The sequence below is a fragment of the Mobula birostris genome, chromosome 2 (assembly GCF_030028105.1).
Source record: "Mobula birostris isolate sMobBir1 chromosome 2, sMobBir1.hap1, whole genome shotgun sequence".
Lineage (NCBI taxonomy): Eukaryota > Metazoa > Chordata > Chondrichthyes > Myliobatiformes > Myliobatidae > Mobula > Mobula birostris.
Genome location: NC_092371.1, coordinates 210,130,488 through 210,148,065, shown reverse-complemented (window position 1 = coordinate 210,148,065; position 17,578 = coordinate 210,130,488). Strand labels below are relative to the sequence as shown.

At 41.1% G+C, this 17,578-nt stretch overlaps 1 protein-coding gene across 5 annotated transcripts in view; it reads left to right on the top strand.

The window, feature by feature from the left end:
- LOC140194035 (putative Polycomb group protein ASXL2) overlaps positions 1-17,578 on the top strand; it is a 196,661-nt gene that overhangs the window by 47,912 nt on the left and 131,171 nt on the right. The window lies entirely within an intron of this gene.

The following is a 17,578-nucleotide window of genomic DNA, read 5'->3' as shown; positions in this document are numbered from 1 at the left end:
TATAATCTTGTATTTAATAGTACAGGATTTAAATTGGGAAGTCATATTTGTTCCTTTCAAAATCCTGTAAATACTTCCTTTATATTTTCATGTCTTCCTTTTGGAACTAGTTTCAAATTTTTTAACATCAATTGTCTCTCGTGCATGGCTCCTAATCAACTTAGTCTTTTGTGGCTTCCCAAACATTCCTCTCATAAAAGACCTTTCCTAGCATTCTATCTACTCCAAACACTTGTTTGAGATACTGGTTGCTGTGGTTTAAATATCACATTGTTGCTAAATGTTGTACGGCTTCCTGAATTTTGAAGTTAACTTTTCACTGTGTTAATTTAATTCTGTTTAGAATACAAACTATTTATTCACTTATTTGAGTAGGATATTGAAACCATTTGTGATCTCAATTCAACTTGTGATATTAAAGGAACACTTCATATAAGGTCACAACCGTAAGGTATAGGAGCAGAATTAGGTGGTCCGGCCTGTCGAGTTTACTCCAGCATTCAATCATGACCTATTTATTTTCCCTTCTAACACCATTCTCCTGCCTTCTCCCTGTAACCTTTAACACCATTACTAATAAAGAATCTATCAACCTCCACTTTTGAATATATCCAATGACTTGGCCTCCACAGCCGTCTGTGGGAATTAATTCCGTAGATTCATTACCCGCTAGCTAAAGAAATTCATCCTCATGTCTGTTCTAAAGGGACATCCTTCTATTCTGAGACTGTGCCCTCTGGTCTTAGACTCTCCTACCATTTGAAGCCTCCTCTCCACAGCCACTCTATTTAGGACTTTAGATATTCAGTAGGGTTCAATGAGATTCTGCCTCCCCCCCCCATTCTTCTAAATTCCAGTGAGAACAGGCTCTGAGCCGTCAAAAGCTCCTCAAATGTTAACTCCTTCATTCCTGGGATCATTCTCACAAGCTTAATTTGGATCCTTTCCAATGCCAGCACATCTTTTAGACATGGGGCCCACAACTGCTGGTAGTAATCCAAATGTTCTCTGACCAACACCTTATAAATTTGCAGGATTATATCCTTGCTCTTATATTATAGTCCTCTCGAAATCAACGCTAATGTTGCAGTTTGGCTTCCTTACCACTGACTCAACCTGCAAATTAAACTTTTGGGAATCCTGCACGAGGACTCCCAAATCCCTTTGCACCTCTGAATTTTGAATTTTCCCCCATTTAGAAAATATTCTACGCCGTTATTCCTTCTACCAAAGTATGCATGTCCATCCATTTCTCTATACCATATTCCATCTATCATTACTTTGCCTACTCTCCTAATTTGTGCAAGTCCTTGTGCAGAGTCTCTGCTTCTTCAACACAACCTGCCCCTCCATCTATCTTCATATCATCAATTCTGTCAACCAGGTCATTGCCTTTTAATGTGAAAAGTTGCAAAGCCAAAACTGACCCCTCTGGAACATCACTAGGCACTAGCAGCCAACCAGAAAAGGCCCTCTTAATCTTACTTTAGCATTTTGTCAGTAAGCCAATTTTCTGTCCATACTAATAGCTTGCCTGTGATATCATGGGCTCTTGTCTTGTTTAGTGGCTTCATGTGTGACATCTCGTCAAAGGTCTTCTGAAAATCCAAGTAAACAACATCCACGGATTCTCCTTTATCCATCCTGCTTGTTGTTTTCTCATAGAATTCCAGCAGATTTGTCAGGCAAGATTTCTCCTGAAGGAAACCATGCTGACTTTGGCATATTTTATCCAAGTACCCCAAAACCTCATCCTTAATAATAGACTATGACATCTTGCCAACCACTGAAGTCAGGCTAACTGGCTTGTAATTTCCTGTCATTTGCTTCCTTTCTGAAAGAGTATGACATTCGCGATTTTCTAGTCCTCTGGAATCATTCCAAAATCAAGTAACTCTTGACAGATCACTACTAGTGCCTCCACAATGATGTGGGACAGTAGAAAAAAAGAAATTATAATGGAAATTAAAGCAAATCTATTATTAGCACTTTGAGGGCAGATGGCAACAAGTATTATGCAATGTCCAATCTACTGTGTGGATTGATGCAGCAGAGTAAGTCATTATGCTTTATCAATCTAGGACCTATACCATCTTAACTATCAAAAAATTCTGGGTGGAAATTACAGTTCAGCTGTACTTACATATAAAAATGTGAAATGATTCTGCATCTGACTAAATAGTATCCAGGTTGATGATATAAAATAGAACAGGCTATATGTTATCATCAGCATATAACCTGCAGCACCAGGGGTCCCATAACAACATACTTGACCACTGCTATACTACGATTAGGAATACTTGTGGTTCCGTGCCTACACCGCATTTTGGGAAACCTGATCACTTGGCTGTCCTTCTCACCTGCATATAGGCAGAGGCTAAAGAGCAAGGCTCCAGTGATTAAGATGGCAAAGAGATGGTCACCGGAGGTAGAGGAGTGGACTGGGCCATGTTCAAGGACTCATCAGAGGATCTGAACCAATACACATTAGTTGTTATGGACTTTATAAAAACAGTCGTAGACAAGTGTGTCCCCTCAAAATCATTTAAAGACTTCCCCAACCAGAAGCTCTGGATGAGCCATGAGATCCACAGTCTTTTGAGAGCCAGGTCAGTGGCATTCAGGTCTGGTGACCAAGTAAGATAAAAGAGGTCCAGATACTGTATCTGGAAGGACATCTCATGGGCAAGGTAGCAATTCCGGACTAAGCGTAAATCAGTGAAGGTTACTCCACAGTTGTGGAAGGGCCTGAATGCTGTTACCAAAGTAAAGCCAAGTGACGTAGGTAAAACAAGGCTACGCTCCTAGATAAGCATAATGCCTTTTATGCTCGCTTTGACCGTCAAAACATGGAGGAACGGTCATGAACTCCCACAGCCCCTGATGACTCTGTGATTTCATTCTCTGAGGCCAATATACGAGCAACCTTGAAGGAGGCGAACCCACGGAAAGCATCCAGCCCAGATGGCATACCTGGTAGAGTGCTAAAGACCTGTGCTGATCAACCGGCTGGAGTGTTCATTGATATCTTTAACCTCTTACCTTGGCAGTTTAGGGTGCACACCTGCTGCAAGCAGGCTTCAATTATACCAGTGCTGAAGAAGGATGTGATAAACTGCCTCAGTAGCTATTGTCCAGTAGCACTTGCACCCTCAGTCATGAAGTGCTTTGAGAGGTTGGTGATGAAATGTATCAACACCTGCCTGAGAAGCAACTTGGATCTGTTTCAATTTGCCTACCGTCACAGCAGGTCCACAGCACATGCCGTTTCATTGGCTCTTCACTCAACCCCGGAACATCTGGATGGCTAAAAAGGCATACATTAGAATGCACTTGGTCAACAATAGCTTTAAGACCCTAGCCTGAATACCTCCTTGTACAATTGGACACTCAAATTCCTCACTTGCAGATCCCAGTTATTTTGGATTGGTAACAACATCTCCATAATCTTCATCAGCACAGGTCACCAAAATTCTGTGTGCTTAGCCCCTGCTGTACTCGCTTTATACTTATGATTATTAGGTTAAGCACAACTCCAAGGCCATATTTGAGTTTGCTGACGACACCACTGTTGTTCCTCGAATCAAAGGTGACAATGAATCAGCACATAGGTGAAAGATTGAGAATCTGGCTGAGTGATGTCACAACAACAACTGCTTACTCTATGTCAGCAGGACCAAGGTGCTGATTATTGACTTCAGGAGGAGAAAACAGGAAGTCCGTGTTCCAGTCATCATTGGAGGATCAGAAGTGGAGAGGGTCAGCCACTTTAAATTCCTCGGTGTAAACATTTCAGAGGATCTGGTTCCAGTATGTAAGTGCTTAGAAGTTTGCAAAGATTCAGCATGACCTCTAAAACTTTGACAAACTTCTGCAATTGTGTGGTGGAAAGTATATTGATTGGCTGCATCATAGTCTGGTATAGGAACACCAAGGCTCTTGAACAGGGTTTTCCTTTTTGTAAGAAAATCCTAATGAAAGTAGTGGATATAGTCCAGACCATCATGGGTAAAGCCCTTCCCACCATTGAACACATCTTAGGATGTGTTAGGAAGGTTCAATCGTTAGGTATTAATATCGAAGTGGTAAAATGGATTCAGCAGTGGCTAGATGGGAGACACCAGAGAGTAGTGGTAGATAGCTGTTTGTCAGATTGAAGGCCGGTGACTAGTGGTGTGCCTCAGGGATCTGTACTGGGTCCAATGTTGTTTGTCATATACATTAATGATCTGGATGATGGAGTGGTAAATTGGATGAGTAAGTATGCAGATGATACTAAGATAAGTGGAGTTGTGGATAATGAAGTAGGTTTTCAAAGCTTGCAGAGAGATTTAGACCATTTAGAAGAGTGGGCTGAAAGATGGCAGATGGAGTTTAATGCTGATAAATGTGAGGTGCTACATTTTGGTGGGACTAATCAAAATAGGGCATACATGGTAAATGGTAGGGCATTGAAGAATGCAATAGAACAGAGGGATCTAGGAATAATGGTGCATAGTTCCCTGAAGGTGGAATCTCATGTGGATAGGGTGGTGAAGAAAGCTTTTGCTATGCTGGCCTTTATAAATCAGAGCATTGAGTATAGGAGTCAGGATGTAATGTTGAAATTTTACAAGGCATTGGTGAGGCCAGATTTGGAGTATTGTGTACAGTTTTGGTCACCGAATTATCGGAAAGATGTCAACAAAATAGAGAGAGTACAGAGAAGATTGACTAGAATGTTACCCTGAGTTTCATCACCTAAGTTACAAATGGAAGGTTGAACAAGTCGGGTCTGTATTCTTTGGAACGTAGAAGGTTGAGGGGGGACTTGATAGAGGTATTTAAAATGACGAAGGGGATTGATAGAATTGACATGGATAGGCTTTTTCCATTGAGATTGGGGGAGATTCAAACAAGAGGACATGAGTTGAGAGTTAAAGGGCAAAAGTTTAGGGGTAACATGAGAGGGAACGTCTTTACTCAGAGAGTGGTAGCTGTGTGGAATGAGCTTCCAGCAGAAGTGGTTGAGGCAGGTTCGATGTTGTCGTTTGAAGTTAAATTGGACAGCTATATGGACAGGAAAGGAATGAAGAGTTATGGGCTGAGTGCAGGTCAGTGGGACGAGGTGAGAGTAAGAGTTCAGCACGGACCAGAAGGGCTGAGATGGCCTGTTTCTGTGCTGTAATTGTTATATGGTTGTATCTATATGGAGTGTTGTTCTAGGAAAGTAGCATCCATCATCAAGAACCCCTTCCAACAAGGCCATGCTCCCTTTCACTACTGCCATCAGGAAGAAGGTACAAGAGCCTCAGGACTCACACCACTGGGTTAAGGAACAGTTATTACCCCGCAATCATCAGGCTCTTGAACTAAAGGAGATAACTTCACTCAACTTCACTTGCCCCATCACTGAACTGTTCCCAAAACCTAAGGACTCAGTTTCAAGGACTCTTCATTTCATGTTCTCAATATTCATTGCTTATTTATTTATTATTATTATTCTCTTGTATTTGCGTAGTTGTCTTCTGCACATAGGTTATTTGCCCTCTTGGGTGCGGTCCTTTGCCTTTATTGTGTTTTTTGATTTGCTGTGTATACCCACAAGAAAATGAATCTCAGGGTTGTATAGGGTGACATATATGTACTTTGCACTTTGAAAAATACATAAAGAAAATTATGTTAATAGTTCGTAACACAACTCGGGTCTGGTTTCCTAAATGAACTCTTCTACTGACTGTCCCAAATTTCTGATCTGTTATTAGACTGGAGTAGAGAAAAATCATCAACCTCAGAACCTGCTCTTCTGGTCACACCTGGCAATGCCTGTCACCAGAGTAGCTTCTCCATTTCTATGGCCCAGAGAAACTGGGGGGAAACCCATGACGAGACGGTTAGAGATCCTTGCTGGATTCGTGACCCTTTCATAACTGCTGTTAGCTTTCTGCTTTTGTCAGCCCTTAAAAGCTCTGGTCTCAAAGGTCAGTTGGAAATAAATAAAGAAGCATGAGTATACAGTATACAGGCTGTTATTAAAGATCCAGGGATTGAAGTGATTGATTATTTGTTGCATATCCAATCAGTTAGGTAATAAACTTTAAATGCAATAATTGAAGTCTGAGTTCACTATTAGTTAAAAAGAGGCCACAAGCGAAATGTACAGATGATTTGATGTGGACCTGGACATGTACGTGAACTGCTGTACAAATTCTTTGCACTTCCTCGAATTCCTTCAAGCCAGACACTTACCTGGGGCTTGTTCACTATGGGTGAAAAAACTTATGATGATATGATCCACACATTAAAAAATAAGCTGCATGACTTAACTTCAAACACAATGCTTGCTTTAAATTTGTACAGTCTTCAGGAGAATTCCAGTCAATATTAGTGACTGGAATATTTCTTTAAGGAAAGTATTTATTCCATAGACCATAAGACATTGGAGAAGAATTAAGCCAATTGGCCCATTGAGTCTGTTCCACCATTCCATCGTGGCTGATTTATTATCCCTCTGAACTTCATTCTCCTGCTTCATATTGTAACCTTTGACCCCCCCCCCCAAAAATAATTAAGAACCGATCAACCTCTGCTTTCGATATACCCAGTGACTTGGCTTCCACAGGTGTCAAACAAACGCAATGAATTCCACAGATTCCCTACCCTTGGATTAAAGAAATTCCTCCTCATGTCTGTTCTGAATGGACGTCCCTCCAGTCTAAGTCTGTGCCCTTTGGTCCTGGACTCTCCCACGCTTGGAAACATCCTCTCTTCACCCACTCTGCCCAGACCTTGTAATATTCGGTAGGTTGCAATGAGAGTCTTTCTCACCGCCCCCCCCCCCCATTCTTCTAAACTCCAGTGAGTACAGGACCAGAGCCATCAAATGCTCTTCATAGTTAACTCTTTCATTCCTGGAATCATTCTCGTGAACCTCCTCTGAACCCTCTCCAACGCCAGCACATAATTTCTTAGATAAGGGGCCCAAACTGTTCTCAATAGTGCAATCTAACCAATGCCTTGTATTCAGCAACATATCCTTGATTTTATATACCAGTCCCCTCAAAATGAATGCGAACATTGCATTTGCCTACTTTACCACTGACTGAGCCTGCAAGTTAAAATTTAGGGAATCCTGTACAAGGACTCCCAAGGGCCTTTGCATCCCCTGATTTTTTTGAAATTTTCTCCCCGTTTAGAACATAGTCCACTCCTTTATTCCTTCTACCAAAATATATGACCATACACTTTCTTACACAATATTCCATTTGCCACTTCTTTGCCTATTGTCCAAATCTGTCCAAGTCCTTCTGCAGACTCCTTCCTCAACACTACTTGGATTGTCAAAATCATTCACATATAACATAAAAAGAAGTGGTCCCAACATCAGTTCCTGCAGAACACCTTTCGTCACTGGCAGCCAACCAGAAAATGGCTCCCTTTATTCCCACACTTCGCCTCCTGCCAGACAGCCGAGTCTCCTATCCATGCTAGTATCAAAGTTTTAGCATGGAGACATAAGCCACTGCAAGTTCTGAAATCTGGACCCCCAAAAAGAATTGAGCTGCTGGAGGAACACATGAGTTGGGCAACAGGAGAAAAACATGAATCAGGCAATATCTGTGGAGGGAAATGGACATTTGACATTTTGTGTTCCACCTGTCAGTTAACCCTTCTCATCTGGATCAAGCTATAATTTCCCAGCTTTTGCACTACCCTCTTTATAGTCAGCTCTTTTAACAGGCTACTTCACTCTATTCTTTCAGTCCAGAACAAGGGTCTCAACTTAACGCATCAACTGCCCATTTTGCTGTATGGATTCTGCCTGACCCGTTGAGGTTCCCCAGCAGCTCGCTCTTTTGTGCTACCTGGTAGCCTGGTCCTTTTTGATACTCAGATCATTTCTCAGTTTGGGATTGATTTTTTGTAGTATACTTGGAGAACTTGGGTTTGAAGTCCAAAAGTATGAAACAAAGGGATAAATGAGTTTCAACAAGTCTTAACACTGAACTAGTGTCGGCTGTCACTGTGTTTTAAGAATCTGCATTGGATGTGAGTCCACAGTCTTCATCGACATTGATAGTGTCACTGCTGGCCAAAGCTGCGTCCCTGTAGCAAGCAGGTGGCAGGCACAGCAATTACTGCCTTTTCATATCTTCTCCACAGAGCTGAGGGTCTAAGTGGCTTTGTGTTTTGGAATGTAAATACAGATTCTTTTGTGAAGTTTGAAGCAGGTTAATTTAGCAGCTTTTTCAGTATGGTTATGTCTAAAAATAAAAACACAACATTTATGAAATTACATTGATGAACTATTATTTTCATTTCGTGATGGTTCTAAGCTGGACGCGCAAAAGCAAAGAAATGTTTTCTTCCATGATTCTGTGGGTAACGTAAATCGCCAGCAGAGAGCCTCTTTTGGCTCCAAATGACTCATCCATTGTTATTCACAGATTTGTTATTTGCGGCTTTGACTATTTGTTAAGCCTATGGAAAATATGATCCCTGAAGAAAAAAATTACCAACCATTGTACATTCAAATGTTGTAATTGGTTTCTGATCCACTTGTGTCAATTCGTACCCTGCAGTGTAATTTTGAAGCTGCTTGTTGTAATTGTGAACAGTTTGTTTTTTTTAATATAGCAACATCTGGTGATCTCAAAACTTAGTTCTTCTGTGTGGCTATACCAATAGAGTGAAGGGTAGTTCCCATTTATAACCGTGATTCCTATATTTGTTATCTACCCTCTGAAGATTTTTGGTAGCCAGCGCAGACTCAGTGGGCCTATTTCTATTTGACTCAGTGACAACTAAGATGGCTTTCTTATTGCTTACAAACTCCACCCAGAGTCATTGAAGCCAGACTGTAGAACCAGGGTGCACCAATTTGAGCTTCCTGTCCAGGTCTTTCGAAATATACCATTCTGAACCAGTGGCACATAAAAATTGTAAAAAAAAAATAAATTTAAATCTGCAGATGGTGGAAATTCAAAATAAACCAGTAAATTCTGGAAATGTACAGCTGTTTCGCTCTGCACTGATCCTGCTAACCTGCAAGGTGCTTTTGAAACTTTGTTTTTATTGATTACTTTGGTTGGGATCTTTTGTGGGAAGGACTGAAACATGAGTGGGACAATCAAATTGAGCCAAGAATTGTGAAGTGAGTTAAAGGGACAGAGGGCATTATGCAGGCTGGTCTTTTTTTAACATGAGAGATGAGAATCAGCCACATGCTCACTCCAGGCTGCTCTGACTGTGTTCAAAGGTTTCAAAGGTATATTTAATGTCAGAAAAATGTATACAATATACATCCTGAAATGCTTTTTCTTTGCAACCATCCACGAAAACAGAGGAGTGCCCCAAAGAATGAACGACAGTTAAATGTTAGAACCCCGAAGTCCCTCCCCCCCCCCAGCTCCCCTCCCTCCTGTGCGTAAGTGGCTGCAAGCCACAATTCCCCCTCTCCCCACCGGCAAAAATAAAGTATGGGCACCCGCCACCAAGCATTCAAGCGTGAGCAAAGCAACAGCAAAGACACAGACTTGCAGTACTCCAAAGACTACCTGTTCACCCGGTATTCAACATACCACATGCTCTCTTCCTCCCTAATAAGAGAGAAAGAGGTGTCTCCATTTCACAGCGAGAGGGGAGACATAACAAACAACTCACTGGTTTACGATGCTAAAAGTCAGTTGCGTTGTTTTTCCGAGCTCTGTGCCCAAAAATCTCTGCTGTCTGAGCACAGCCTGAGATCTTTCATCTCCGACGACACACCGGTCTTCTGCTCAGACACTGACCTCCGATTTCCCTCCCCCGTTTCCAGAGCCAAAGCTTAACAGGGATATTTTTGACATTATGCTTCTATATACCATGAGACAAATTAATATTCTTGACTACACTATTTGGAATTTAAGTTGATACAGGTTGAGTACCCATTATCCGAAATGCTTGAGGCTGAAGGTGTTTCAGGTTTAGGATTTTTTTTTCAGATTTTGGAATATATAATGATGGGACCGCTATCATTTACAACACACAATTTATGCACTGCTGGTAAGCAGTATTTGTCTTACACTTATTCATCAAACTTGTGTACGTAACAGTAAATAATATTGCATGCCATTAATATAATGAAAGTATAATGTGTGCAGGGTAACAAAAGCTGCACAGCAGCATTGGGAGAATACCTGGATCAGCTGTTGAACAACAAATCAAGGCAGGCTTTCAGTCTCCACCAACGATGCTATGTTTTGATTAAAAGGTTACACTACACTGTATTTGTATTTTAAATTTTTTTAAGGTTTGATATACGTTATAAAAACAATCATCATTGTAGACTTGTACTGGTGTTAGATTTTCATCAGCAATGATCTTGGCAAACTTATCAATGAATTTCTCTGCTGCTTCGTGATCAGCAGATGCTTTGTCACCTCAAATATTTTTAAAAAATTAATGTCGTGCCTTTTCTTAAATTTCTGCGGCCAGCCTGCTGAATGTTTGCAGGTACCTTCAATTTCCAGTTATAGTGATAGATATTTGCTTGCTTCATGATCGGCATACCGTTAAGCAGGATATGTTCACTCTGTTGCTGATGAATCCACTCTTTCAACTCACGATTGAAGTCTTTATTCTTTGCTTTATGCAGTTTTTTTATTTTTCTTTCACATACGTGAGATCACCTCTCAGAGCTGTCCGTGCTACGCAGGGACCTGCGCGTCATCTGGGAACCTTCCCAGCATCTTGTGGAATTTTCAATTTGTGATGTCATGTCTGCACTCAAAAAAAAAAAATTTGGATTTCGGAGGTTTTAGGATTTTGGATGTTTGGATTAGGGGTGCTCAACCTGTAGTTAAGAAAGGCTCTTCGAATGACGCATGTGACTGTCATTTAGAAATTAAGTAATGTTCAGAAAATTGCTAATAGTTGAAATGTTTTACTGAGTAAAGTGATGGAAGTTGAATCCTATTGACTGATTGGAAGTAAAATCTTTTTTTTGAAGTTATGTTGGATTTCTGGCACAAGATCAGATTTTAGATTGTTGACTTTATCACTACTTGCAGTAAAATAATTTTCAGACGGTGGTATGGTAAGCACAAGCTTAACTGTCATCACTATAGTAAATGCAGAGTTTTGTTTGTTCAACATCCTTGTACAATGTGGATTTCATTCAAATGGTGGAGCAACTGAGGAAATTGCTATCTTTAGGCATTTATGCTGATCACTTTCATCCTGTAATTTCATGTAAGAAAATACATGAGATCTTTTTTTTTTTAACCCTATTCTTTACTATCAGATAGATATTTTTCTTTGGTTATTCTGTTCCAAAGATTTGTTTTTTTTTCCTTTGTCATTGCATGAATTTATCACTACCATTTTAATATTTTAGTTCACTGTCTCTGTTCTTAGCTCACTAAACCCAGTCTTTCGTTCCCCACTTCATGGCTAGGCCCTGACTTGCATCTACAATCTGCCACATGAATCACTGCCTTGAACTGAAAGCCAAGATATATTACAGTTATGTTTCAGAATTGCATTGTCTTCACAAATGAGGCCAGTCCATATTTCAGTGTGATGCTTCAATCATGGTAAATGGCCTGCCACAGGAATGTTAAAATTCAATTCACAGGCCTAAAAGAATAACTTAGTCCTTAGAAACACAAGAAATTCTGCAGATGATGAAAATCCAAAGCAATATACATAAAATGCTGGAGGAATTCAGCAGGTCGAGCAGCATCCATGGAAATAAACAAACAGTCGATGTTTCAGGCTGAGACCCTTCTTCAGGACTGGAATGGAAGTGGGAAGATGCCAGAATAAAAAAGTGGGAGGGGAAGAACGATCGTGAGAAAGATAATGGGTTGGAGATGAAGGAATCTGATAGGAGAGGAGAGTGGACCATAGGAGACAGGGAATGAGGAGGGGACCCAGGGGGGAGGTGATAGGCAAGTGAGAGGAGGTAAGAGGCCAGAGTGGGGAATAGAGGAAGAGGGGAGTGAGAGGTACATTTTTTTTTAACCAGAAGGAGGAATTGATATTCATGCCATCGGGTTGGAGGCTACCCAGTCGGAATATAAGGTGTTGCTCCTTCACTCTGAGGGTGGCCTCATCACGGCATAAGAGGTTGCCATGGACCGACATGTCAGAACGGGAATGGGAATTGAAATTAAAATCTTGGGCCACTGGGAAGTTCCACTTTTGGCAAATGGAGTGGATGTTCTTGGTGAAGTGGTACCCCAATTTCTGACGGGGCTCACCAATGTGGAGGAGGCTACATTGGGAGCACCGGACACAATAGATGTCCCCAGCAGAGTCGCAGGTGAAGTGTTGCCTCACCTGGAAGGACTGTTTGAAGAAGGAGGACATCTTTGATGTCCTGGAAAGGAAAGCCTCATCCTGGGAACAGATATGGCGGAGATGAATGAACTAAGAAAGTCAGTAAAATGCATTAACTGAGCAACATTCCTTCCCCCTCATAGTTTGGCTTTTCTGATTCTTGTGTAAACGTCTTTCTGGTGTAACTCACAAACATGCAAAATTCATTAGACATACAGAGTGCTGGTATGAGTGCAAAGCATGTGTGATGTATCAGGTGAAGATTGTAGACGTGTTCCATTGGATTCCACACTCGGAATTTGAAAATTGGCATTCTGCAGGTTATGTACTTGGTTTCCGAGATGAACTACCGGATTTTTTCATGTGAAAGCAAATCTTGTATCTCCATGGAATGTGAAATCCCTCAAAGAATAAGGAAGATAACTCCAATGATAGGCAATTAACATTATGATAGTCCTGGTGAGTTAATTTATCTGAGTGTTCACAGCTGCTTCCTCTTTGATCTTGTACTGAAACCAAACAAGTCATAATGTATTTAACTAGGAGAGCCATTGAGCATTTTGTAATCAACATATTAATGAAAAGAGGATTTTTTTTGTTAAGTATATAAAGCCTGGAATTACTACTTAATTTTTTGGGAGACAGTTTTCATCACTGAACAACAGTTTTAATATGGAGCAGTTTAAAACAGTGGTTCCAAAACTTTTGGGTTACCGTCCCTTGGCTCCAGACCCCATCCTCAGCGCCCCCTCTCCCTTTCTGGCCAGTACAAACTATAAAGAATTTTGATTTACGATGCACAGTTGAAAGAAAATAGGAACTACAAATTCAAAGCAGTGACAAATAATTGCTAAAATTATTTAAAGCTACATATAAAATTATTTTTAATTACAGTGAAAATAATTTTCATCAACAATGTTAAGAGTGTACATTAGCAGTCCAACTGTTCAATATTTTATGAATTTTTGGCCTTTCAATGAGATGAATGGGTTTGGTGTAGTGATATCAGCTTCTCAATGTCAGGCTGAATTTTACTGAGAAGAATTCTCAGATCCCCACATTGATTAATTTGAAGTCTGTTTCATTGCTTCGAAAGAAGTTGGGCGACTGCACTGAAATCGTGCTCTATCCTTCCTGTTACTTCCTCATTACAAGTGTTCAGGAATGGATTTATGACTCAGTCTGGAATTTGAATCGAGAGAAGATCCTGAAATCTCTCTGACATGTCTTTATGCAGCTCGCACACTCGGGCACAGTGTACTTGAGTATCATCTGGTATTCTTTCTCTTCCAATTCCGAGGGGATGGGAATTGAAAAGGTTGTGACAGCCAGTGTTGCACTTAAATAGGGTAAGCTTGGTCAGAAATGTAGAGACAACTGATTTGACTTTGATAAGATTCACATCATTTTCTTGCAATCGAAGATCAATTTCATTAAAATTTAGTGAATAATTCTGACAAATAAGCAATGTTACGTTCTTGAGATGATCACAGTTTGAAAAACTGCATAAGAGTATCTCAGGCATTTTCCATTTTGAGAGCCATCTGTCTTCTGTGTGCAAGAGCAAGTGTTCATACTGTGCATCATTCTAAATACAAAGCTGTCAAAATCATTGAGAGTGAGAGCATGGAACTTGATTTTATTTACCCCTGTGATAAGTGTATTGATTTGTATAGCTGATCACTTATATTTGTTGCAACAAGATAACGTCTGTGAATAACACAGTGAATGATAAATATGTTAGGTACAGCTTTTTTCAAGAAAGTAATAACTCTATGGTGATGTCTTGTCAATGATGGTGCCCCATCTGTTGTACAACCAAGAATGTTGGTGAGCAGAATGCCCTCTCCTTTGAAAAATTGCCCGACAACCCGAAATATTGACTCCCCCTTCGTATCTGTTTTCAGTCCCCTTGTAAATACCAGAAGGTATGAACATAACCAGAAGGAAGCCAGAGCTGACAGTGTGGCTGGGGTGAAAGTAAATGATGTTGAAAGTTTAAGCAAATCCGCAGATAGAAAGGTTGTGAGTGGTGGTAAAAATCTTCTGAGGTGTATATATTTCAATGCTAGGAGTATTGCGGAGAAGGCGGATGAGTTGAGGGCGTGGATTGACACGTGGAATTATGATGTTGTAGCAATTAGTGAAACTTGGCTACAGGAGGGGCAGGACTGGCAGCTTAATATTCCAGGGTTCCGATGTTTCAGATGTGATCGAGGCAGAGAAATGAAAGGTGGGGGAGTAGCATTGCTTGTTAGGGAAAATATTACAGCAGTGCTCAGGCAGGGCAGATTAGAGGGCTTGTCGACTGAGTCCTTATGGGTGGAGCTGAGAAACAGGGAAGGTATGGCCACATTAGTGGGATTGTATTACAGACCACCCAATAGTCAACGAGACTTGGAAGAGCAAATCTGCAGACAGATAGCAGGCAACTGCAGGAAACATAAAGTTGTGGTGGTAGGGGATTTTAATTTTCCATACATTGATTGGGACTCCCATACTGTTAGGGGTCTAGATGGTTTAGAGTTTGTAAAATGTGTTCAGGAAAGTTTTCTAAATCAATATATAGAGGGACCAACTAGAGGGGATGCAATATTGGATCTCCTGTTAGGAAACGAATTAGGGCAAGTGACAGAAGTCTGTGTAGGGGAGCACTTTGCTTCCAGTGATCATAACACCATTAGTTTCAATTTGATCATGGACAAGGATAGATCTGGTCCTAGGGTTGAGGTTCTGAACTGGAAGGCGGCCAAATTTGAAGAAATGAGGAAGGATCTGAAAAGTGTGGATTGGGACAGGTTGTTCTCTGGCAAAGATGTGATTGGTAGGTGGGAAGCCTTCAAAGGGGAAATTTTGAGAGTGCAGAGTTTGTATGTCCCTGTCAGGATTAAAGGCAAATTGAATAGGAATAAGGAACCTTGGTTCTCAAGGGATATTGCAACTCTGATAAAGAAGAAGAGGGAGTTGTATGAAATGTATAGGAAACAGGGGGTAAATCAGGTGCTTGAGGAGTATAAGAAGTGCAAGAAAATACTTAAGAAAGAAATCAGGAGGGCTAAAAGAAGACATGAGGTTGCCTTGGCAGTCAAAGTGAAGGATAATCCAAAGAGCTTTTACAAGTATATTAAGAGCAAAAGGATTGTAAGGGATAAAATTGGTCCTCTTGAAGATCAGAGTGGTCGTCTTTGTGCAGAACCAAAGGAAATGGGGGAGATCTTAAATAGGTTTTTTGCGTCTGTGTTTACTAAGGAAGCTGGCATGAAATCTATGGAATTGAGGGAATCAAGTAGTGAGACCATGGAAACTGTACAGATTGAAAAGGAGGAGGTGCTTGCTGTCTTGAGGAAAATTAAAGTGGATAAATCCCCGGGACCTGACAGGGTGTTCCCTCGGACCTTGAAGGAGACTAGTGTTGAAATTGCAGGGGCCCTGGCAGAAATATTTAAAATGTCGCTGTCTACGGGTGAAGTGCCAGAGGATTGGAGAGTGGCTGATGTTGTTCCGTTGTTTAAAAAAGGATCGAAAAGTAATCTGGGAAATTATAGGCCGGTGAGTTTAACGTCAGTAGTAGGTAAGTTATTGGAGGGAGTACTAAGAGTAACAAGCATTTGGATAGACAGGGGCTTATTAGGGAGAGTCAACATGGCTTTGTGCGTGGTAGGTCATGTTTGACCAATCTATTGGAGTTTTTCGAGGAGGTTACCAGGAAAGTGGATGAAGGGAAGGCAGTGGATATTGTCTACATGGACTTCAGTAAGGCCTTTGACAAGGTCCCGCATGGGAGGTTAGTTAGGAAAATTCAGTCGCTAGGTATACATGGAGAGGTGGTAAGTTGGATTAGACATTTGCTCGATGGAAGAAGCCAGAGAGTGGTGGTAGAGATTTGCTTCTCTGAGTGGAGGCCTGTGACTAGTGGTGTGCCACAGGGATCAGTGCTGGGTCCATTGTTATTTGTCATCTATATCAATGATCTGGATGATAATGTGGTAAATTGGATCAACAAGTTTGCTGATGATACAAAGATTGGAGGTGTAGTAGGCAGTGAGGAAGGTTTTCAGAGCCTGCAGAGGGACTTGGACCAGCTGGAAAAATGGGCTGAAAAATGGCAGATGGAGTTTCATACTGACAAGTGTGAGGTATTGCACGTTGGAAGGACAAACCAACGTAGAACATACAGGGTTAATGGTAAGGCACTGAAGAGTGCAGTGGAACAGAGGGATCTGGGAATACAGATACAAAATTCCCTAAAAGTGTCGTCACAGGTAGATAGGGTCGTAAAGAGAGCTTTTGGTACATTGGCCTTTATTAATCGAAGTATTGAGTATAAGAGCTGGAATGTTATGATGAGGTTGTATAAGGCATTGGTGAGGCCGAATCTGGAGTATTGTGTTCAGTTTTGGTCACCAAATTACAGGAAGGATATAAATAAGGTTGAAAGAGTGCAGAGAAGGTTTACAAGGATGTTGCCGGGACTTGAGAAACTCAGTTACAGAGAAAGGTTGAATAGGTTAGGACTTTATTCCCTGGTGCGTAGAAGAATGAGGGGAGATTTGATGGAGGTATATAAAATTGTGATGAGTATAGATAGAGTGAATGCAAGCAGGCTTTTTCCACTGAGGGAAGGGGAGAAAAAAACCAGAGGACATGGGTTAAGGGTGAGGGGGGGGGAAGTTTAAAGGGAACATTAGGGGGGGGCTTCTTCACACAGAGAGTGGTGGGAGTATGGAATGAGCTGCCAGACGAGGTGGTAAATGCGGGTTCTTTTTTAACATTTAAGAATAAATTGGACAGATACATGGATGGGAGGTGTTGGAGGGATATGGTCCGTGTGCAGGTCAGTGGGACTAGGCAGAAAATGGTTCGGCACAGCCAAGAAGGGCCAAAGGGCCTGTTTCTGTACTGTAGTTTCTATGGTTCTATTAGTTGCCTGGTAAAATTGGCTCATCCAACTGCAGAGCAAATTCTCTTGCCCTAACTATGTTGCACAATATATCTTCCACATTCTCAGACATTTCATCTGTTCATTTTTGAACAGAGTTGTTGCTGAATGCAATTGCTTTTAATTATTTGGTCTGGAGACTTGTGCAAAACCGTACTTAGAGCCTCCCTTACTGCCTGCAGAGTCAATTCTTCTCCAATTGTATGGGGTTTTCCAGATTTAGCAATGAGCAATGAAAGCACACAGACCATCACTGTTTTGTTGTGAAGTGCTGGCAAGCATGTTTTTGAAGTGTTTAACGTTTCTGAAAGAGATAGGGTTATTATGTGATCATTG